The 24,449-nt window shown below is 47.3% G+C and overlaps 2 protein-coding genes across 9 annotated transcripts in view; one reads left to right on the top strand and one right to left on the bottom strand.

Moving 5' to 3' along the window:
- sipa1l3 (signal-induced proliferation-associated 1 like 3) overlaps positions 1-16,928 on the bottom strand; it is a 278,960-nt gene extending 262,032 nt beyond the window's left edge. For 4 of the 7 annotated variants that reach the window (XM_072490005.1, XM_072490004.1, XM_072490012.1 and 1 more), the window contains exon 1: positions 16,780-16,928. The gene's annotated coding sequence lies outside the window, so the exon portion shown is untranslated. Of the gene's footprint in view, positions 1-7,019; positions 7,039-10,484; positions 10,504-16,779 lie in introns of those variants that run through there. The other 3 variants (XM_072490010.1, XM_072490009.1, XM_072490007.1) reach the window with 3 other exon arrangements.
- The window catches only part of LOC140402316 (uncharacterized), a 32,287-nt gene continuing 14,966 nt past the window's right edge, over positions 7,129-24,449 (top strand). The window contains exon 1 of one of the 2 annotated variants that reach the window (XM_072490018.1): positions 7,129-7,199. The gene's annotated coding sequence lies outside the window, so the exon portion shown is untranslated. Of the gene's footprint in view, positions 7,200-16,721; positions 16,867-24,449 lie in introns of those variants that run through there. The other variant, XM_072490014.1, reaches the window with a different exon arrangement.

The raw sequence follows: 24,449 nt of genomic DNA, 5'->3' as shown, positions 1-24,449 counted from the left end.
GTAGAAAAGCGTCCTCACTTTTATGTTTCATTCTCCTTCCAATGAACACCATCTTATTTGCCTTCCTTTAAAAAAAAAATTTAGAGTATCCAATATTTTCTTCCCCAATTAAGAGGCAATTTAGCGTGGCCAATCCATCCTCCCTGCACATTTTTTGGGTTGTGGGGGTGAGGCCCACGCATATACGGGGAGAATGTGCAAACTCCACACGGACATTGAACCTGGGACCTAGGCGCCATGAGGCAGCAGTGCTAACCCCTCATTTGCCTTTCTTCTCAATGGCTGCAAGTGCATACTATCTTTTTGCAACCCATGTACCAGGCACCCAGATCCCTTAGTACCAGTGGAAAAGTTCACATGTTCTCACATTATCCTCCATTTGCCAAATTTGTGCTCACTTATTTAACATATCCACATCCCGTTGTCGACCCCTCATGTTGTCGACCCCTCCTGTCTTCTTCACAAGTTACTTTCCTACATCTTTGTCATCAGCAAATTTTGCAAATATACATTTGGTCCCTTCATCCAAATCATTAATTGAAAATAATTGAGGCCTCACGTGGATTCCTGTGGCACTCCACTCGTTACATCTTACCAACCTGAAAATTGCCCTTTTAAACCGACTGTTTCCTGTTAACGACCAATCTTCTACCGATGCTAATGTTATTCCCTGCATCACAAGCTCTTATTTTGCATAGTATCCTTTATCCACATTCCTTCCTCAAAGAAATCCAATAATTAGTCAAACAAGATTTCCCTTTCACAAAACCATGCTGACTCTGCCCGATTACCATTGAGATTTTCCAAGTGTCCCTCTACAACCTCCTTAAAATAGATTCCAGCATTTTCCCCAATAACAGATGCTCGGCTAACTGGCTAGTAGTTTCCTGCTTTTAGTCTCCCTCCTTTCTTGAATTGAGGAGTTACATCCATTATTTTCCTAAACTGATTCTGCAAAGGGAATTTTGGAAATCAAAAACCAGTGCATCTATTATCTCAGCAGCCTCTTTTAAGACCCTCGGTTGCAGTCTACCAGGACTTGGAAACTGGTCAGCTTTTAGTTCTAATAATTCTCTCAGTACACTTTATCCAGTGATTGCAATTACAATCTCCTTCTCTTTCACATCTGGATTCGCAATTATTTCAGAGATGTTTTGTATCTTCTACGGTGAAGACAGATAAAAAAATTAATTAATCTGCCGTTTTCTTATTTTCCCCACTGTTAATTCCTCTGACACTCTCTAAGAGGACAACACACTAGAGCTACTCATTTCCTTTTTAAAAATATGTAGAAACTCTTACCCATCTATTTTTATATTTCTAGCTAGCTTTCTCTCATACTCTAATTTTCCCCCTCATTATTCTTTGCTGTTTTTATGTTTGTCCAATCTTCTGACCTCCCACTAACCTTTATGTATGCCTTTTCTTTCAATTTGATACTATTTCTAGCTTTCGCAGTTAACTACAGATGGTGCAACCCTATTCCTAGATTATTTATCTCACTAGAATGCATCAAATCTGATTATTCTGAAATATCCCCTTAAATGCCTTCAATCTCTATTGACCTACTCCTTAACCTAATTTCCCAGTTCACTTGAGCCAGTGTGGTTTTCACGCCCTCATAATTGCCCCTTATTAAGTTTTAAAACCTATGTCTTTCAAACTGAACGCAAAGCTCAATCATGTTATGATCACTGCTATCCAGGAGCTCCTTTACGAGGTGGTAATTCATTAATCCGGTTTTATTGCACATCACCAGGTCTAGAATGGCCTGCTCTCTGGAACATGTTGCTCTAAGAAGCTGCCCCCCAAAACATTGAACTCATCAGCCAGGTTACTTTTGCCAATCGGATTCATCCAATCTTTATGTAGATTAAAATCACCCTTGATCATCACCATACTTTTCTCACCAGCCCCATTAGTTCTTCCTATAAATCCTGTTCTACAGTATGGTTACTATTCAGGGGCCTATTAACAAGTCCCGCACGTGACTTCCTACCTTTGTTAAATCTGTTCTGATACTGATTCTACATCTTGATCTTTAGAGCAAGCTCATCTATCACTATTGCACAATCATCTTCAATGAACAGAGCTCCTCCTCCACCTTTTCCTAGCTCATTGTGGTTCCGGAATGTCAATGAACTTTGCACATTCAGATCCCAGCTTTTGGTCACCTTGGCTATCAGATCAGACATATTTATTCCAACACGGGCTGTCAATTCACCCATTTTGAATTGAATGCGACTCATTGAGTCTTTAGTTCTGTTTGTTAGTTAGCCTGATCTGCTGCTGCATTAAGTTTGCCCACTGTCCCCTCCTGCCGCGCTCTGGTTGTTATCCTTATTGCTACCTTGCTCTCTTGCCTTGTCCTCTCCCTTTCAGTTATCGCACCTTTCCTCACTTGATCCCTTGCCCCACTATTTAGTTTGAAGCTCTCTCCACCACCATAGTTATACGACTCACCAGAACACAGGTCCCAGCATGGTTCCAGTGAAGGTGGCCCCAACGGTACAGCTTCCACTTTCCCCAGTACTGCTGCCAGAGCACCAGCTCACTATTAAGCAAACACATACCAACTTGTGCCCAGGCAAAGATTTAGCAAGAGATCCTTGGAGCCCAGAAACACCCTGGAAGTCAAGAGGAAATGGCACAGAACTCTATACCCTTGGGTGGCGCATGCACATTAGACAAAGTTAAGCACTTTTGTCGCACATTAACCTACAATCTGACTCGGATGTGTCTCAGCTTAATTTGATAAACAGTTGCCGTGACTAATGAAGCAAAAGTGAAGGTATCTGTACACAAGTTAACATTAGTAGAACCAATACTTACATAATTGACAAGAGGTGAAAAAACAAATTCGCTATACTTTGCCCAGCGGAGACGTAACCAAATAAGTAACTGGTTACAAGGTGATGATTCAGATTAACAACTGCACAAAAAAAAGTTAGTTACATTTCACTTGTTCAAAGGTGTCATGTGAGAGCACCTTTAAGAAATGGGTGTTTAAGAAATGGACCTTTAAGAAATGGCTGTTTATCAGTGATGTCAGAGTGTGGGTGGAGCTGGGCTGTCTGTCAGCTTTTTACTTTCATTTTACGCTGTTTGCTGCAGGGTGTGTTTTAGTTTTGTTTTCAGAGCTGGATAGCTGCAGTCACAGCCAGAAGGGGTATTAGTCTCTCTCTCTCTCTCTCTCTGTAATCTAAAAACTGTAAATCGATCCTTTGGTGATTTAAAACTAATAACTGCTCTCAGTAGTGACATTAACCTGATGTGCTTCTGTTAAAAGTTTTTTTTTTTTTTAAAAGTCTTATGAATGTTAAAAGGACAGCTTAAGGATTACTTAGTGTTGTATTCTTTGGGGGTTGTATTTGAAGTAATGGTTGCTAAGATGTTCACTGTATGTTTTAAAAAGGTTAACTTGAGTTCATAGAATAAACATTGTTTTGCTTTAAAAAAAACGTTTCCATTTCTGCTGTACCACACCTGTAGAGTGGGCCGCGTGTTCCCCATACCACAATCTAGTAAAAGTTGTGGGTCAGGTGGACTCCATGATACACTTTGGGGTTCTCTAAACCCTGGCCTATAACAAAAGGTAATTGGCAAAAGGAGCAATAAAGACACCGGGGAACATTGTTTCATGTAGAAAGGCGATTGGGAACTGGAATGCACTAGTGTGGAGGAGGCAGGTTCAATTGAGGCACCAGAGGGGGCAAATCAGATTGTTACATGAAAAGAAAGAAGGTGCAGGGCGATAGGGGAATGGCCCAAAGTAAATTGGAGAGCTGGTGCAGATATGGCCGGCCATACAGCTGCCTTCTGTGCTATAACTGCTCGGTGATCGCACTTTGAATAAATAGGAGTGGCAGTTAAACTCGAAACAAGGTTTACAGTAGCACTATTCATTTATACCGACGACGAAGATGAACCCCATGGAGGCATAGGAGAACAGCAGTTCCTTAAAATAATAATAAAAAAGACTTTCATTGGCAGCTTAGGATCTTACCCAGGTATCTAAATAAACTAAATAATGCAAAAGCTTGGGTTCAAGATTAGTCTGAAAGTAGAGTCTAATTTAATAATCTTTATTGTCACAAGTAGGCTTACATTAACACCGCAATGAAGTTACTGCGAAAATCCCCGAGTCTGTTCGGGTACACTGAGGGAGAATTCAGGATGTCCAATTCACCTAATAAGCACGTCTTTCGGAACTTGTGGGAGGAAACCGGAGCACCCGGAGGAAACCCACGCAGACACGGGGAGAACGTGCAGACTCCGCACAGACTGCGACCCAGCCGGGAATCGAACCTGGGACCCTGGCACTGTGAAGCCACAGTGCTAACCACTGTGCTACCGTGTCTAGAGTAAACAGGGTAAAGAAAACCCTCAAAAAAGCAACAATGCACCAGGACAAATCATATACAGGAGAAAGCGGGCTGATTATAGTCTTTTTTCATTCTCAGGATTACTGTATTGCATGGACTGAATAAGTGGAATTTTTCTATTTTGCATGAAAACCAGCAAATTTTAACTCCATAATGTTTGCCCATTGTATGCAAGGAGCAAAATACTTAACATTCTAAATTTTTGACCTGTATTTAAACGCTGTTTTGACTTTGTACATTGCATACGGGATTCAAGGCATTGGAGTACAGTTATAATGCAGCTTGTATATGGGAACTGGGAGGCAGAGAGAGGAATAAATGAACCTGTACCACTTTGAGATACTATACTAGAGGCCCTGCCGTCCTACAAAAGGTGCCAAGTGAAGAGAAATGTAACTCAGTGGGAAGGGAGAAATTAAACTTCAGTAAAAAAGGGATCATTACTGTCTCCGAAACTGTGCAAAAAAAATCTAATTAAAAACCTCAACTTTTAAATTGGATTTCAAAATATTTTGATGAAGGTTAAAATTCTGTGGGTTAGGAAAATGCATTTCTGAAATTCTCTTTTTTTTTCTGACCCTCTAATATATTTTTCTGCTGCTAACTCTTCATGATCCAGGAAAATCCTATTTGCATAACAGTCATCCTACCAGAGTAGATGAACTGGGCTGGCTGCATTATAGATAATTATACACTCGCACCCTCTAAGAACTAGGGTCTCTATTTCCCGGTCTCGAACACACACGCACACACTTCACCAACAAATAGAAAAATGGAAAGGCACTTGTCTGAGTCACGGTACTCTGATATTAAGACTCTTCCCCGGTGAAGTGCCAGAGAGTCACCGGCAAACCATTACTCACTTGTTAACAATCTCCTTCATTAAATCAACCACCCGAGGCAAAACCATCTCGCGAAAAGTTACCAGACAAGGCCCAAGAATGGAAGAACAAACTAAAATTATACGGCTGGATGCTTTTCACAGCTCAATTGGACACAGGGGAGCAAGACTTTTTTTCCTGTTATCCTTTAATGACATCCTAACCAAAACTCCACCAGAGAAGCAGGAGGCAATACCCAGAGCTGCTTTCCCTCCATTCCAGGGGGAAAGGATCTGAATTCCACTCATCATTCTCAAACATCGCGTACAAGGAAGTGGGAGACGAGTACACGAGCAAAGGCATACTTGTACAAAATTAACCTATTGCCTTCTTACAAAGTGCTAAAGTCATTTTCTGAACCATTCTTTTCAAATTGGATGGAGCGTCAGGTTTAAAAATTCAAACTAATTCAAACTATAAGAAGCACTTCAACAGGCCATAAAAAAGGTACAGATTCCGCCCCCCCTCCCCCCCACCGAAAGCAGCACTGAGCGACAATACATTCCAAGGGATCAGGTATTCTATATTTACATGGCACGCCTCAGAAGTTAAAGCAATGACTGCGCAGCGGGCAATCTTTTACATGTGGTGGCAAAAGAAATTAATAAACGGCACTCATGACCAATTAAGTTGATCCCAAACCAAGTCCTTGGCTCTGTAACAGTTTCGTACAAGACAACTGGTTCACAAACTAACCAATACTCCCTGAGCAGGTGTAAGCAATGTAGCTTCAACACACCGTTTTCAAAACAGCCATTCCTCCTTCATCCAATCTCTCAAATAAAATGCAACATTAGTGCAACCCTCCCACTATAATTTAATATGAAGTTTGGACAATCAGCAACCAAAATGTTTTGCACAAGTTTTCAAAAAGAAAAACTTTAAACTGGAATGTATAATTTAAAACAAAAGGTGCAATAACTACAGACTCTGCTGGATGAAAGAGTTGCTCCCGATAAGTTTACCAAACTTATCAGAATAAACAGCTACTACCATTGCGTACCAGGAATGCATACGATTTTGAAACTCGATTCAATTAAATATTCAACAAGTTATCAATCATTTCTAGACAAAGTAAAAGTGGCTGCAGTCACTCACTCAGGTGACAGGATCATTTCTTTGACCTTGAGCAGTTTCAATAACGATAAGACCGAACTTGGATCTCATTTCATTATATAGAGCAACAAACTGCACTGTTGGGAGATACGTAGGGTTTTTTCCGATGAAGGATGAAAAGGTTTTTATGGCAGTTTACAAAGTGCACTTTTACAGTGCGTTCTTCAAGGAGAAACACTACAAAAGCAGCTTGTATCGTACAAACGACCAAACGACACTAGTTAGGGCTGCAGCAGTATTCAAAGCCACACACCAAAATCAAATTAGTCCCAGGTATCAGATCAACTGCGGCAAGAGCTGGTACGCCTGGAAACTGGCAACTTGCTTCAAACCACCAAAGGCAATTGCTGCAATTTTAAAGCAAGGTCGAGTTCTAGCATGTGCACATGTCCCTCGAAAACAAAATGCACGGAGCACGATTTGATGACCTGGAAATGTAAAGGAAAACTGACTGTTTTTGAAGCACACCAATTTGGCAATGCAACGCATTTGCTGGTCCGCTCGATCAGTCACACCCCTGCATTCCCACGGTCACTGGTTCACTGCTACATTTATTATTTTAATCTACAAAAATCAATTCCTCGCTGCTTCACAGAGCAATGGGTCAAGCCCCAGCCAAAACATACTTGACCCTCACCCACAAGTGAAGAGTTCCACTAGTTCAGTGCAGTCAGTCAAATCAGAGGCGAGCGAACGCACTTAAATGGCTGTCTCCCAACATCTTGCTTGCTCGCTGCAGGAACATACGCTCTGCCCTGAGCTGGGAATGGAGGAGGAGTACAGATATCACAGCTGCCAAACCTCTCCGTGAAAGGAGGTCAGCATCTTTGATTTTTCTTTGGAAGCAGAGAGAAATGCCACGCTTGACTAAATGTCACCAGTTACCCAATTCACAGCAATTTGTTGTTTACTGAAAAGTCATAACTAGCAACTAAAATCTGCATTTTTAAAAATTGCTATTTTGTTGAAAATTGATGTACACTGTGACGAATGGAGGGTTTTGGGAAGATTGGAATCTAAATATTTGGGCAATTTAAGGGTTAAACGCCTCGGGTTACAGTGTGTTTGACTGCAGTGGCCATGTTTTTAAAAAGGATTTTGTTGGGAGCTTTTAGGAGCCAGAAGGTGAAATTGACCAGAGGAATGTGTTTTTCAGTCTGGGCTAATGCACTGTGGTTTGACTGGGGGAAGTCTCTGGGGAGTTAATGTGCTTTCCGCCCCGAGTGCTGATTTGTTTTTTAAACTTGGGGAAATGATGCCATTGCTGGGTGGAGCTAAGGGATTCAGAGAGACATTTTTGAGAAAGCTTTGGAGAGGGGTTGCAGTCTGATCTGACTGACACCGAGTCCACAATTCTCTCCCAGCAGGATAGTTCTAATAAAATTTTGTTTTAAAAATGCCTCATGCCAATTTCTTCATGCAATCATTCGTGGAGTGATTTATTCTTTCCGCACAGTCTTACAAAAACAACAAAAATATTGGGACTTCAGTCCAGTACGAGCCCTTGTTGGGATCTGGTCTGGGATCGCAATAACACCTAGTCTTAAAAAAGACTAATTTCTCATGAGTGCTAATGTTTCACAGTCTAATCGTGAAATACAAAAACAGTCTTTGTTTGAAGCAGTCGCCATTTGCTGGATTTTTGGGTTGTGTGTGTGTGTGTGTGTGGGGGGGGGGGGGGGAACCAGAGGTCAGGCTGTCTTTTGTTAAAAGTACTACTTAAATCACAGATTTGATTCAATGTCCCTCAATATCCCCAAAATCTAGCAGCCTGTGTCTGGGAAAAAAAACACAGGAGGATAGGTTTAAGCGTGGCTCCGGTTCCCTGACAATTCAGCCGAGCGTCCCGATGGAGGATGGCCACTTGAGCATGTACCGAACACAAGACCACACCAGCTCAAGATCCTCAGGGAAGTCATGGCGCCGAGGTCCCAGGTTTGATCCCGGCTCTGGGTCACTGTCAGTGTGGAGTTTGCACATTCTCCCCATATTTGCGTGGGTTTCGTCCCCACAACCCAAAAAATGTGCAGGTTAAGTGGATTGGCCACGCTAAATTGCCCCATAATTGGAAAAAATGAATTGGGTACTCTAAATTTTTTTTTTAAATCCTCAGGGGAGGTAGAGACAGGAAACGAGACAAAATTGTCACAGGACGGCACGGTAGTACAGTGGTTAGCACTGTTGCTTCACAGTGCCAAGGACCTGGGTTCAATTCCCGGCTTGGGTCACTGTCTGTGCGGAGTCTGCACGTTCTCCCCATGTCTGCGCGGGTTTCCTCCGGGTGCTCTGGTTTCCTCCCACAAATCCCGAAAGACGTACTGTTAGACAAATTTGACATTCTGAATTCTCCCTCTGCGCTGGAGTGTGGCGACGAGGGGCTTTTCACAGTAACTTCATTGCAGTGTTAATGTATGCCTACTTGTGACAACAAAGATTATTGTCAGGGCCCTGTCAGTCACCCCAGCTGGCTAAACCACTCACACAGCAAAGACAAGTTTGCAAACCAGCAACCTCTCTGCTCCACACAGACAAGACTAGATTGTTTACATTACGATACAGTCAAGCCCTTAAGGGATCTGGGCAAGAAATATTTTATTTTAATGACAATATTTTGACTGAAAGGAAGAGCAGCTCAAGGTTGTTATGATTATAGTGAATGTGCTAGGCGCTGGTTTGGTGTCAATCACTGCTGCTCACTTAATTATTCAGGTAAAATCCTGACCAATCAACACCACGTGCAGAGTTTCATTATTTTTATTTAATATGAAGGAACCTGACGGAGCCAATACAGAGCCGTCAATCACCCGGCAGGTAACCCAGGAAAATGATAAACAAAAGACTCAACCGAGGCTCTTGAAGAATGCCAGCCAAGCACTGTGCCACCCCCATCTTGTGTCATGAATAACTTTGGTCACAGAACTGGAAGGGCCGTGTACAAATCATTTTTATAAATTACCTATCATTAACTTACGGAACTTGGAATAAATACCACAATGTCAATACTCCCAGTTGATATATGGGGTAAATGCAGAGCAAAGTCTTCTTGCTTTAACCTGTAATATGCATTAACCTCCAACCTCAAAAGTACATCATTTGCTACCCACAAAGTTCCCATTTCCCACTCTGACCATCCTTGGACATGGTTTGAGTTCTGCAAAGTTTATCAGTCAAAAAGTTATTCGTGGCGATTACAGGTTTCCTAATAAAGCTCTAAAAAGCTCCTTTTCCAGAATGAACTGACTGTCTCCAAACCTGTAGCAAGAGACACCATAAGGAGCCGACTATATCAAAGAATCCCAATGAAACAGGATTCAAGCGCAAGACCGCAGCTTAGCCACACCCAGCACTGTATCAACACAGATGTCAATCCAAGCTATCGCAAAAGTGAAAGTCATGGATTTTTAACTTTATTGCCAAAGTCCTTGTTTCATTCATTCCTTGGACCAAAAAAGTTGTTGAACCCAAATAGCGGAATCTCTCAAATCAACACCATCTTCAGGGAATAGGGGAATCTCTCAAACCAACACCATCTTCAGGGAACACAAAAACAAGGATTAATTTTCTTACAACAATTCACTCCCCTCATTCTCTGCTCTCTCTCTCTCTCTCTCGAGCAATTGGTTGTTCGCACAAGTCAAGAAGCAAGAGAGCCAGCAGGTTGTTGAGGTGAAAATTACATCAAAGCGCAGAAGTAGTCCTCACCCAATGCCCAGTTTCCAACAGTCTGGTTGACTTTTTCATCTTCCTAGCCCAAGAGCTTGAGGGCGAGCTGCAGGGACTCTACTTGTGTGCACGTCCTGTCAAAACCTATTTGACCAACTTTCAAACTGCAAGGGTGAACAAGAGGACGCCCCTCCCCCATGAGGCAACCCATTATTCCCCTCCAACCAACCCCATCCACCCCCAAAGTCATGAGCAAGTCGGTCATTACCAGTCCTGGTTACACTGGCCATCGACCAATACCCCAGATTTGAAATGGTCACCTACATGTTAAAACCCCTTCACTTCCTCACCCCGTCCCCTTCTCCAAACCACTCTTGCATCACCAACCCACTCCCAAGCACCCCCCTCATTTACCCCGCCACTCCTCAAACGGGCCTACCTCTATATATCCTCTTTGCTTCAATTTCTTTGCAAGAATGTCTCCGAGTACACAGCTGGGCACAATATATTCAGCTTCAATGCTACATTGTCTCCACGAGACAATGGCAGCTGGAGAGGATTGGAAGAGTAAGGTTTTCAGTGACAGTGCCACTTACTTAGTCCTAAACAGAAATAGCTACAGTTTCCAGGTGAATTCCTGTTGTTAATAATTAACCATAATAGCACAAGTGCACTGCTGAACCTTCAACCTGCAGTAATTCAGATCTAACCTGACCTAAAACCAGTTTAGTCCAGCCTTCAATAACGCACCATTTTTTAAGACACTGTTTTAAGGAAGAGTTTGAAAATTATCCACACACCTCCATAAAACGCCTAGACCGAAAGATGGTGCTTATTAAGTGCACGAGCTTTCAGGAATAGGCAAAAAGATTGTCCCCCTAAACCACATAAGCAGCCCCCGGAATAGGGTTCCAGGCTGCTATAATCCTGCTCAGACATGTCATAAAGCACAGATCCCCTGAAATATGAAAAGCTTCAGATATGAAATAGTTTGAATGCAGCAGAGCTAAATTCTTTTCACATTTAAAAATCCTATCAGATGACTGCACCTTGCCCTCCTTTAGAACGAAAGCAACTGCTATTCAAATCACCAGCAGGTTTTGGTGGGGCTACATGCTCAATTGTTAGCATTATACTTTTGCCTAAATGTATTAAACGTGTCTAAAAAGGGAGGTTTGAGTCGACATGTAATCCTCTTCTGGGATTTAAACCATAGTTAAAATATCTGAGCAAGGCAGCAGCAATAAGGCAATCTGCACCTGAAGCAAGGTTACAATGCTGGATTTCCCCAGCTCAATTAGAAAGAAAAAAAAAAAAGAGTAGCTGAACTAAACATAATACAAAGAAGACATCATGCCCAGTTCCCCCGTCCTATTCTGAATGAGAGACTTGCGTGGGGGTCGGTTAGCTGGAAGGCTGGTTCGTGATGCAGGTTCGATTTCCGTACCGGCTGACGTTATCCGCAAAGGTCCCGCCTTCTCAACCTTGCCCCTCGCCCGAGGTGTGGTGACGGTCAAGGTTAAATCACCACCAGTCAGCTCTCTCTGAAAAGGGGGCGAACAGCCTATGCTCCTCTGGGGCTGTGGCGACTTTCATTTCATTAACAGCCCCCTTCACAACCTTGCGCCACCTCAAAGCCCTTGGCTGCCAAATGAAGTACTTCTGACATGCAGTCGGCACTGTTCCAATGCAGAGAGACACAGCAACCAGTTCAGACACAGCAAGATCGCCATAAACAATGAGATAGTGACCAGATGACTGGTTTTAGCAAAATTGGCTCAGGGATAAATATTGGCTGGGACAGCCGAGTTAAACACCACTACCCCCACCCCCCTCCCCCAGCTCTTCTTCAAATAGCGCTAAGGGATCTGGAATTCAGCTCTTGCTCCATTCAGGATTTGCGCAGGAAGCCAAAAAGGTGGAAAATCAGATATCCTTGCAATGATGTGGGAAATATGAACAGTGGATAAGGACTGGGTGGAGCTCATCGAGGAGATCTAGTCAGAACATGCAAAAGATAATTGAACTGAAACATTGAATGTGTTCTTCCGCGGCCCCCCCCCCCCCAAAAAGGATGTCACTAGCCTGACAGTATTTCCAACATTTTGTTTTTATTTACGATCGCTATCAACTGTGTAGCAACATTCCTCTCCATCAGCCCAGCTGGTCACACTCTTGCCTTTAGTAAGTCAGAAGAACTTAAAAAATATATATATAAATTTAGAGTACCCAATTCATTTTTTTCCAATTAAGGGGGAATTTAGCGTGGCCAATCCACCTAGCCTGCACATCTTTGGGGTAGTGGGGGCAGAACCCACACAAACACTGGGGGAGAATGTGCAAACTCCACACGGACAGTGACCCGGGGCTGGGATCGAACCTGGGACCTCGGCGCCGTGAGGCCGCAGTGCTAACCCACTGCATCACCGTGCCGCCCTCAGTCAGAAGAACTTGAGCATACAGATTTAGACTGGCACAGGCGGTACAAAACTAAGTGGACCAAGTGGCTCATTCACACAGGCGAGACGCCAAATCACTAACTCACTATCCCAGTTTACTCAGGGTGAAGAATCTGGTGGCAAACATTTTTTTCCCAAACCCAAGAAAAAAACCAGATTCAATCACGTTCCTGTTCACCGGAGCTTGCTGCACACAATGACTGGGGCTTCGACCTACATTATGATAATCACTGCACTGCAAAGATTCTTTGCACTGCCCAATTCAAGGGGAAATTTAGCGTGGCCAATCCACCTACTTTGCACATCTTTGGTCAGTGGCCCAGAGCCAGGATCGAACCCGGGTCCTCGGCACGGCGACAAAAGAAATAAAAAACGGAGGCGCACCTTGGGAGTCTTGACACAGCCTCCCGTGTGCAGATATTTCTTTTCAAACAAGACCTGCTCACGTCACTATCCAGGTGAATGATGGGAGCAAGGTTGCCTTTCCCAATCCAAGTTCCCTACTTTAGGAGCCCAGCTCCTGGTTGGTGCTTCTCCCTAATGCTGCATACCATAGATCAGGAAGTGAAAAGTGACTAAATTAATTTGAGCGGCTGTCAAATATTAAGTTTATGAACACCAAGTTCAAATTTTCAAATGCAAGCACTAGACAAATAACGTTCAAATATATGGATGTGGGCGAAACTTGCATTTCCCTCCCAAAAGTTACAAGTCTTGGAAATATTTGCTTACACCTCGTCACAACTCTCAACAATAAGGCTCTCAATGTTTCAGCTCTCAACCGTTTCAGGTTAAGATTACACAATTATGGTGGCACGGTAGCACAGTGGTTAGCACTGTGGCTTCACAGCACCAGGTTCCCAGGTCCGATTCCCAGGTTCGATTCGCGCTTGGGTCACTGTCTGTGTGGAGTCTGCACGTTCTCCCAGTGTCTGCGTGGGTTTCCTCCGGGTGCTCCGGTTTCCTCCCACAAGTCCCGAAAGACGAGCTGTTAGGTGAACTGAAACTTCTGAAGTCTCCCTCCGTGTACCCGAACAGGCGCCGGAGTGTGGCGACTAGGGGGTTTTCACAGTAACGTCATCACAGTGCAAGCCTGCTTGTGGCACTAATAAAGATTATTATTATTAGGTAATCATAGAATTTACAGTACAGGAGGTCATTCAGCCCATCAAGTCTGCCTACCAAAGAGCAGCCTACCCAAGCCCACACCTCCACCCTATCCCCATAACCCAGTAACTCCACCCAACACCAAGGGCAATTTATCATGGTCAATCCACCTAACCTGCACATCTTTGGACTGTGGTAGGAAACCGGAGCACCCGGAGGAAGCCCACGCAGACACGGGGAGAACGTGCAGACTCCGCACAGAGAGTGACCCAAGCCAGGAATCGAACCTGGGCCCCTGGAGCTGTGAAGCGATTGTGCTAACCACAATGCTATCGTGCTGCCCAAAGGTGTGTTGCTGGCACAGGCAACTTGATGTAACTAGCAAAGAAAGTCATTTCAACACATTCCGACTGCAATAAACAGTAAAAAATTACAAGTTGGCAGTAACCAACCACATTCAGTGATCTCAGGCACATCTACCTTGCTCGCAACAGTGACTACACTTCAAAAGCCTTTAATTGACTGTAAAGTGTTTTGAAATTCCTGAGCCTGTGAGAACTGCTGTAAATAAACGCAATAACTTATATTTATACACCAGTGGCTGTCTCGCACCGACATTTTCCAGCTTTTGAAGAGACTGCGAAAGCAAAATAATTTACACGCTCAACTCTGTAATAAAATCTTTACAAAATGTGTAATAACGGGGAACGGCGCAGCTACTGTTTACCTCAACCCTTGTGAAAAGCAGTTTATTAAACACAACATAGCTTCAAACAGTTAAGGCCACCACTCGATGAGCAAGTCTAAACCAACCAGAGGTGGAATTTCACAATTATTTTCTCAGCAGTTTTACCTTGAGATTAACCTTAAGTGTCTATTATTATTTTCCACTGCTGCGGGAGCTGTTCTCTTAACAAAACTATATTCCCAGTGTATTTAAACATGCAGCCAAGCAATCTTCGGGAAATGCCACGCTGCGATATGTTCCAATTCTCCTTGGTCACACAAATTGCCTTTATAAGGATATTAGCATCCCAGACAATGACTTCAATATAAAAGCAAATAAATCACTGCGGATGCTGGAATCGGCAACAACAGAAAATACTCGGCAATCTCGGCAGGTCTGACAGCGGCTGTGGGGAGAGACGGGAGCTAAAGTTAGCTTCCCTATTCTCTCCACTGAAGAGTTCAATATTCCAGGGTCGAAGGAAAAGCCCATTTATTCATTCTTACAACAATCGGCCCTCTACAAAAACTGGAACCTCACTCGGCAGTTAAATCGGCAGGAAGAAAAGACTGAATTGCTTCCCTCAGAAATATGTAACACGTTTACGATGCAGGTCCCATCCCACTCGTTTTGACACCACCTCCCTGTTTGGTGCATTTTGCAATGTCAGATGGCAGCAAAAGCCTTTGCGGCAACAATTGACGGCAATTCAGAGAACAAGGGGGATGCTTTCAAAAAGTACTCTTCTGGCCAGGGTATAAAATCAGAGATGCGTGCGTGAAATGGAATAAAACACATTATACCATGTATTAGTTGAAGCAGAACTTGACACATACAACAGTCTCTGGGTCAAATTCACTGCAGGTTAAACTTTTAAAAAGGTGACTATTTGTTTTTTTGCATTATTGGTTTTGCAGGGTTGCCAGTGGGATGGTGCAGAGTTTGGGCAGCAGGATGTTCCTGGCTGGGATGGAACTATGCAGAGTTTGAGCAGCAGGAGGAGGAGGAGGGTGCCCCTGGCTGGGATGGAACTATGCAGAGTTTGAGCAGCAGGAGGAGGAGGGTGCCCCTGGCTGGGACTGTGAGGAGTTACAACAGCAGGTGGAGGAGGGTGTGCCTGGCTGGGATGGGACTGTGCACAGTTTGAACTGGAGGAGGAGGACGGTGTCCCTGGCTGTGATGGGACTGTGAGGAGTTTGAACAGCAGGTGGAGGAGGGTGTCCCTGGCTGGGATGGGACTGTGCACAATTTGAACATGAGGAGGGGGAGGGAGTCCCTGGCTGGGATGGGACAGTGCAGTTTGAGCAGGAGGGTGGTGTCCATGGCGGGGATGGGACTGTGCAGAGTTTGTGCAGCAGGAGGGGGATGTCCCTGGCTGGGATGGGACTGTGCAGAGTTTGAGCAGCAGGAGGGGGATATCCCTGGCTGGGATGGGACTGTGCAGAGTTTGAGCAGCAGGAGGGGGATGTCCCTGGCTGGGATGGGACTGTGCAGAGTTTGAGCAGCAGGAGGGGGATGTCCCTGGCTGGGATGGGACTGTGCAGAGTTTGAGCAGCAGGAGGGGGATGTCCCTGGCTGGGATGGGACTGTGCAGAGTTTGAGCAGCAGGAGGGGGATGTCCCTGGCTGGGATGGGACTGTGCAGAGTTTGAGCAGCAGGAGGGGGATGTCCCTGGCTGGGATGGGACTGTGCAGAGTTTGAGCAGCAGGAGGGGGATGTCCCTGGCTGGGATGGGACTGTGCAGAGTTTGAGCAGCAGGAGGAGGGTGTCCCTGGCAGGGATGGGACTGTGCAGAGTTTGAGGAGGAGGGTGTCCCTGGCTGGGATGGGACTGTGCAGAGTTTGAGGAGGAGGGTGTCCCTGGCTGGGATGGGACGGTGCAGAGTTTGAGGAGGGTGTCCCTGGCTGGGATGGGACTGTGCAGAGTTTGAGGAGGAGGGTGTCCCTGGCTGGGATGAGAGTGTGAGGAGGAGGGTGTCCCTGGCGGGGATGGGACTGTGCAGAGTTTGAGGAGGAGGGTGTCCCTGGCTGAGGCCTACCCTCCCTGAGAGAAAGTTCCATCTCTCCCACCCCCTCATTTTCGGTTCTTCCTCCCTCAGCTCCAGACGCTCTCCCTCCTTTCGCCTCCTCTTGTTGTTGGCAGGCTCCCACCTCCGGCCTACTCCTCCCGCCGGAAGTTGTAGTGCAGAGCTGCCGCCCCATTGGCCGGGACTACAACTCCCGCCGGGCAGCGCAGCCCGCCGGAAGCCGCAGTCCGCGAGCCCCAATGGCCGAGACTACATCTCCCGGCGGGCAGCGCGCGGGCGCATGCGCACTCGGCGGCCACGGCGTCGGGAGGCTCGAGCTCGCGCTTCCAATATTTCCACATGAAGGGGAAACTCTCCGAGCCGAACTAACAATCCCTCTTTCGGCCTCGCGACCGTCGGCAGGGATAGTACGCACCTTTATTTACCCCTGCCTCAGGACTGACAGCGAACGAAGGCGCAATTTCATTCACGGTCCCGCACCGACCTGCTCCCGGGATCTGAGGTAAATTCCAGTCTGGCTCTTTTTTTTGTGGGAGGTGAGAAACTCGGGCCTGCGCGCGCATCTTTTTAACACGTGTCGTGCTGGCGCCTGGCGTCATCGCGTCAGGACACGCCCCCCTCGACCGGTCTCTTCTGTCGGTTGCTAACAATACAACGGTTGCCCGGCAACCGGCGGATGCGCGCTAGGCCACTGCGCAGCACCGCCTGCCTCCAATATTGCAGCAGGGGGATTCTTCCCCCCCCCCCCCCCCCCCAGGAAGTGTGTCACTATTTACAGGGGGTCCCCGGCGAGTGTGTCAGTATTTACAGGGAGTCCCCGGGGAGTGTGTCAGTATTTACAGGGGGTCCCCGGGGAGTGTGTCAGTATTTACAGGGGGTCCCCGGCGAGTGTGTCAGTATTTACAGGGGGTCCCCGGCGAGTGTGTCAGTATTTACAGGGGGTCCCCGGGGAGTGTGTCAGTATTTACAGGGGGTCCCTGGGGAGTGTGTCAGTATTTACAGGGGGTCCCCGGGGAGTGTCAGTATTTACAGGGGGTCCCCGGCGAGTGTGTCAGTATTTACAGGGGGTCCCCGGGGAGTGTGTCATTATTTACAGGGGGTCCCCGGGAGTGTGTCAGTATTTACAGGGGGTCCCCGGGGAGTGTGTCAGTATTTACAGGGGGTCCCCGGGAGTGTGTCAGTATTTACAGGGGGTCCCCGGGGAGTGTGTCAGTATTTACAGGGAGTCCCCGGGGAGTGTGTCAGTATTTACAGGGAGTCCCCGGGGAGTGTGTCAGTATTTACAGAGGGTCCCCGGGGAGTGTGTCAGTATTTACAGGGGGTCCCCGGGCAGTGTGTCAGTATTTACAGGGGGTCCCCGGGGAGTGTGTCAGTATTTACAGGGGGTCCCCGGGGAGTGTGTCAGTATTTACAGGGGGTCCCCGGGCAGTGTGTCAGTATTTACAGGGAGTCCCCGGGGAGTGTGTCAGTATTTACAGAGGGTCCCCGGGGAGTGTGTCAGTATTTACAGGGGGTCCCCGGGCAGTGTGTCAGTATTTACAGGGGGTCCCCGGGGAGTGTGTCAGTATTTACAGGGGGTCCCCGGGGAGTGTGTCAGTATTTACAGGGGGTCCCCGGGGAGTGTGTCAGTATTTACAGGGAGTCCCCGGGGAGTGTCAGTATTTACAGGGGGTCCCCGGGCAGTGTGTCAGTATTTACAGGGGGTCCCCGGGGAGTGTGTCAGTATTTACAGGGTGTCCCCCGGGGAGTGTGTCAGTATTTACAGGGTGTCCCCGGAGAGTGTGTCAGTATTTACAGGGTGTCCCCCGGGGAGTGGGTCAGTATTTACAGGGCGTCCCCGGGGAGTGTGTCAGTATTTACAGGGTGTCCCCGGGGAGTGTGTCAGTATTTACAGGGAGTCCCCGGGCAGTGTGTCAGTATTTACAGGGAGTCCCCGGGGAGTGTGTCAGTATTTACAGGGAGTCCCCGGGGAGTGTGTCGATATTTACAGGGGGTCCCCGGGGAGTGTGTCAGTATTTACAGGGTGTCCCCGGAGAGTGTGTCAGTGTTTACAGGGGGTCCCCGGGGAGTGTGTCAGTATTTACAGGGGGTCCCCGGGGAGTGTGTCAGTATTTACAGGGGGTCCCCGGGGAGTGTGTCTGTATTTACAGGGGGTCCCCGGGGAGTGTGTCTGTATTTACAGGGGGTCCCCGGGGAGTGTGTCAGTATTTACAGGGGGTCCCCGGAGAGTGTGTCAGTATTTACAGGGGGTCCCCGGGGAGTGTGTCAGTATTTACAGGGGGTCCCCGGGGGAGTGTGTCAGTATTTACAGGGGGTCCCCGGGGAGTGTGTCTGTATTTACAGGGGGTCCCCGGGGAGTGTGTCAGTATTTACAGGGGGTCCCCGGGGAGTGTGTCAGCATTTACAGGGGGTCCCCGGGGAGTGTGTCAGTATTTACAGGGGGTCCCCGGCGAGTGTGTCAGTATTTACAGGGGGTCGCCCGGAGAGTGTCAGTATTTAGAGGGGGTCCCTGGGGGGGTGTCAGTATTTACAGGGAGTCCCCGGGGAGTGTGTCAGTATTTACAGGGAGTCTCCGGGGAGTGTGTCAATATTTACAGGGGGTCCCCGGGGAGTGTGTCAGTATTTACAGGGAGTCCCCGGGGAGTGTATCAGTATTTACAGGGGGTTCTGGGAGGGGTATTTACAGGGGGTCTCCCCCGGGGGAGTGTGTCGGTATTTACAGGGGGTCGGGGGGGGGGGGGGGGCTGTATTTACAGGATGTCCCCAGGGGAGTAAGTCAGTATTGTTGTGACAAAATGACCGGGTTGTTCCACAAGATCTTCTGAATCAAAGTTTGTGACTAAACTACAGGAGATAGTAGGACAGGTAACCAAAATCTGGTCAAAGGGGTAAACTTTAAGCAGCTGCTTAATGGAAGTTAGAGCGAGAGAGGAATACGGTATTGTGGTTCGCCCAGTGCAACAGGAGGTATTGAGAATGTTTCCTGATCTCGCAACGCAGTTGGATTGTCCATTAACCACACCAGTGCCAAAAGCTAAACAGCGGGAGATGCAAATAGGATTCCTGCTGCTGAACATTAGAAAATGACACTTTGAAAAAAGTTACGAGTCCCCAATTATTATTTCCCAATTAAGGGGCAATTTAGCGTGGCCAATCCACCTACCCTGTACATCTTTGAGTTGTGGGGGTGAAACCCACGCAGACACGGGGAGAATGTGCAAACTCCACACGGACAGTGACCCAGAGCCGGGGTCGAACCTGGGACCTCGGCGCTGTGAGGCAGCAGTGCTAACCACTGTGCCGCCATGCTGCCCCTGAAAATGACACTCATTGGAAAATGTACTCTGCTGCAACACTTTTCCTTTCCAGTTATGCAGCGTCCCATAGTGGAATAACCTCCACCATCTGGAGGGACACAGGAGGAATGGCTATTTGGACGCGTGATTGGGCGGGGGCTGCTTCTCAGTGGGACGAGGGGGGGTGGAGGCGGTGGTGGGAGGAAATTAGAAAAATTATTCTGATCTATTGCATGTTCTTGTACCAGGAATCCAGACCCTCACAGCCTGTCGATTTGGTTTAACCCGCTTTGCTGCTGGCCCAGTGTTAGTCTGCAGCCGAGACAGACACATCAAAGTCAGAAATAACACCGGCCGCTTTGTGCTCGCTTCATGTGTTCCCGTGATGGGGAGGGAGGTGCAAATAGAGAGAGATATCAGTCGAAACTTTAAAGTGTTAACTCACCGAGGTGTGGATTCCAAATCCTCTTAACTTACGCCCACACTAAAACGGCGAACGTATCTGGGAGAGAGATGACACTCCTTCATTTCATGTCAGGAATACTGAAACACTTTGGGGAGCTGCAGAGTTTTCACTTTCCAGTTCACAACTTGTTCACAAAGTTAAGCAGTCAGTGTTAGTTCTCGGATATGAAGTTCTCGCAACCTGGTCAAAGTGCTGAACCTTGGCTGAACACAATGAGCTTCCAGTGTCCATGTCGTACAGGGAAAGGAGATTTGTTAAGCACATGTTTGCCACATTTCAAAGTATTTAAACTAGGATTTGTTTCCGAAGGGGAACATTGGGAATTAGGAGCCCCTCGAGCCTGCCCGACCATTCAATCAGATCATGGCTGATCCTTTCCTGGTCTCAATTCCACCTTCTCCCACCTGTTGCCCGTATACCATTAAACCCTAGGGAGGCACCGAGAAAGAAGCCGGTTATTTTCCAGTGGGACAGAAGGGGGGGGGGGGGGGGGCAGGTCTGAGCGCGTGTTTCCAGACACACCAGTTGTACCAATTAAAGTTTTGAAATGACTCCCTCAGACATCACGCTGCCAGGCGATCAGACACAGAGTGTGTGCTGCCCCCCATTTACCCGGGGAGGGATGGGCCTGACACGTACCCAGTTGACAGTGGGGATATCCCAGACTCCAATCCACACAGGCGTTTATTCATTCAGAGGACAAGTGGGGAAATTAGGACACGATTCAACTCAATCCCAAAGATAATTGAGATCCCGCCCAGATATGTAGACACCTGGAACAACCTGGTTGTAATTTTACAAAATCAGCCTGGTGTCGGTGCAACATTTCTAATGTGCTCTGATGTAACGAGGGAAGCCTCGATTCACACCCAGCCTTCAAGTGTAGCAGCAATGATCTGAGTAGGACAACGGCTCAGCTTTCCTCCGGGCTCTTGCAGTTCGGTGACACAATCTTCAAATTGCACAAGAACCGGCAACTGCCAGATTATGTAGAAAGCGTCACGGCGGGTTAGCACTGCTGCCTCACAGCGCCAGAGACCCGGGTTCGATTCCCGGCTTGGGTCACTGTCTGTGCGGAGTCTGCACGTTCTCCCCGCGTCTGCGTGGGTTTCCTCCAGGTGCTCTGGTTTCCTCCCACAGTCCAAAGATGTGCAGGTTAGGTGGATTGGCTGTGATCATTTGCCCCTTAGTGTCCAAAAGGTTAGGTGGGGTTACTGGGTTATGGGGATAGGTTGGGGGCATGGGCTTAGCTAGGGTGCTCTTTCAGAGGGTTGGTGCAGGCTCGATGGGCCGAATGGCCTCCTCCTGCACTGTAGGGATTCCATGACTTCTCCTTTCCAGTACTCTCATTTCAAACGCTTCAATTATTAATTTAATGGGATAAATGTTAAGAAAATGTTTCCACTGGCAATGGAGGCTGGAACTGCAGACCATAAATATCAGAGACAGTCCTTGGGAAATTCAGGAGAGACATCTTCACCCAGGGAATGGTGAGAATGTGGAAGGAGCCACCACAGGGAGTGGCTGATGTGAATGACACGGACATACATAAAGGAGTTAAATACCTGAGGGGAGAAAGGAACAGAGGGATAGGCCGATAGTTGATATGGGATGAAGCTAGCAGGGAGCAGGTGGCTGAATGGCTGCCTCTGTAAGGAAGGGGTTTGTCATGAAACGCAGGAGGGAGGGGAGCTGACCTCTGCTCATAGGCTGCGGAGTCAAAGTAATTTGTCTCTAACAGTACAGGTTGGTTTTTCCAACAATTCATGTCTACAAAATCCACGCGGCTTTAAGAGGCGGCCTGTACGCGGCGGGAGGGAAAATCTAATCAAACTGAAGCCCCTGAGTCCGTGGGTAACCTCCCCGAGCCCTGTCTGCCCTCTCAGGTGGGTGCAAAATACTCCGAAAGGAGGCGGCACGGTGGCACAGTGGTTAGCACTGCTGCCTCACAGCGCCAGCCACCCGGGTTCGATTCCGGCCAGTTTGCACGTTCTCCCCGTGTCTGCGTGGGTTTCCTCCAGGTGCTCTGGTTTGCTCCCACGGTCCAACCTGTGCAGGTTAGGTGGATTGGCCGTGATATGTTCGGGCGGGGTTACAGGGCGGAGGGGGGGGGGATTGGGCCAAGGTAGGGTGGTCTTTCGAAGCGGTGCAGACGCGATAATGGCCTCTCCTCTGCACTATCGGGATTCTATGATTCCCATATCCAATAATTACAGGTTTGCAAGGACAAAGTCTGCAATCTGATGCTGTTCCTCTGCCTGCAGTGTGAAGGGTTTGTGGAAGGAATGGCATTAGTCAGTCCCTATCTCTCTCTCCAAACTCTCGTGTTCTGTCATTAAGTAGTTCCATGACTGAAAGTTTTGGAGCATGTATTACACCAGAAAGCAAACAATAAAATAGATTGATCGTGCTGCAAGAATAGTGAAGCATTGAGCCATCACCTGCCTCAGTAAGCGTGGACCATGCTGTGGTTAATCGTAACGTGTGTGTGGCTGTGATTGATGCTGCGTCTTGTTTGCAAAGGTTCCCGTGTTACCCCAGTGTTGTGTGGCATGCTGCCCTCTGGTGGTTTTCCTGCTAATTACTGTTGTTTTCCTTTCCCACTGGTGAGGCAAATATTTAGTGAGGAGAATAGCATCGTCTGGAAATTCAACGTTCACGCGGGCTCTTGTGTTTTCTCCCGAGGCTGCAGAACGAGCAATGGCGGAAGCGGCCCCATTACCGACCGCCTTACATTTGTAAAATTGCCTTTTGGCGTCGACAAGCACAGGAACAGGAGGAAGCCATTCAGCCTCCGCCCCCCCCCGCGCGGCCCCAAACCTGTTCCGTCATTCTCTGCGATCATGGCTGATCTGGATCTTAACCCCAACAATCTACCGGGCTCAGCCTTGAAAGTTTCAACTGAGCCCCAACCTCAACAGCTTGCTCCCGGGGGTGGGAAGGGAGCATTTTCAGATTTCCACTGCCCTTTATGTGAGAAAGATGCTTCCTGGTGCCACTCCCTGAATGGCTTGGCTCTGATTTTAAGATCCTGCATGTAGCATAAGCTGCTTCCTTGATGTATACTCTGACAAAGGAAGGTTCAGACTTGGGAGAGAGGTTTAACACATTTATTGAACAGTTAACAATTCTCCTACTTGAGTTCGACTCTACTGCTAATCTAACTATAGTAACTCAGTCTAACTAACCAGTCTGCTCTAATCCATGCGGTGGGTATGATGCTTCCCTGATCTGCCCCTGTCTCTCTGAGTGTCGCCTATGGAAAGGGAGAGCATGTGTGCCCTGTCCTTTTATATGGGTTGCCCCCTTGTGGTAGTGTCACCTCTGGGTGTCTTGACTGTCCATTGGTCGTGTCCATAAGACATAGGAGCGGAAGTAAGGCCATTCGGCCCATCGAGTCCACTCCACCATTCAATCATGGCTGATTTCAACTCCATGAACCCGCTCTCTCTCCATAGCCCTTAATTCCTCGAGAAATCAAGAATTTATCAACTTCTGTCTTAAAGACACTCAACGTCCCGGCCTCCACTGCCCTCTGTGGCAATGAATTCCACAGACCCATCACTCTCTGGCTGAAGAAATTTCTCCTCATCTCTGTTCTAAAGTGACTCCCTTTTATTCTAAGGCTGTGCCCCCGGGTCCAAATGGAAACAACTTCCCTACGTCCACCCTATCGAAGCCATTCATTATCTTGTAAGTTTCTATTAGATCTCCCCTCAACCTCCTAAACTCCAATGAATATAATCCCAGGATCCTCAGACGTTCATCGTATGTTAGGCCTACCATTCCTGGGATCATCCGTGTGAATCTCCGCTAGACCCGCTCCAGTGCCAGTATGTCCTTCCTGAGGTGTGGGGCCCAACATTGCTCACAGAATTCTAAATGGGGCCGAACTAATGCTTTATAAAGCTTCAGAAGTACATCCCTGCTTATCTTACTGACCTATTGGTTGAATGTCTGTGTCTCATGATGTCTCTGGTGCTCCCTCTAGTGTTTATTTCGTCCCAGTGTATCTACATTAACCCCTTGTGTATTTACAGTGATGCATATCACCACACTGCCCTCCCTCCCCCTCAGAGGCAATACTTTTCCCTATTGACCATTCAATGATAAACGCCTTGTCCAGATCACCCCTGAATCTTCTACACTGAAGGGAACACGGGCTCAGTCGGTGCAACAGACAGACAACAAATGTTTACGTTTGAAAGCAAGAGGACAACAAGTTCATGCGAAAACCATCACTTCCAAATCAGACACATTTCCCATCAGGAGGTTAGAACCTTAGAACTCCCTCCCGCCCTAACATCGCTGTGTCAGCACCTT

Source organism: Scyliorhinus torazame, chromosome 25 (genome assembly GCF_047496885.1).
Source record: "Scyliorhinus torazame isolate Kashiwa2021f chromosome 25, sScyTor2.1, whole genome shotgun sequence".
Lineage (NCBI taxonomy): Eukaryota > Metazoa > Chordata > Chondrichthyes > Carcharhiniformes > Scyliorhinidae > Scyliorhinus > Scyliorhinus torazame.
The sequence above is the reverse complement of the archived record's forward strand: the minus strand, read 5'-3'. Positions and strand labels throughout refer to the sequence as shown.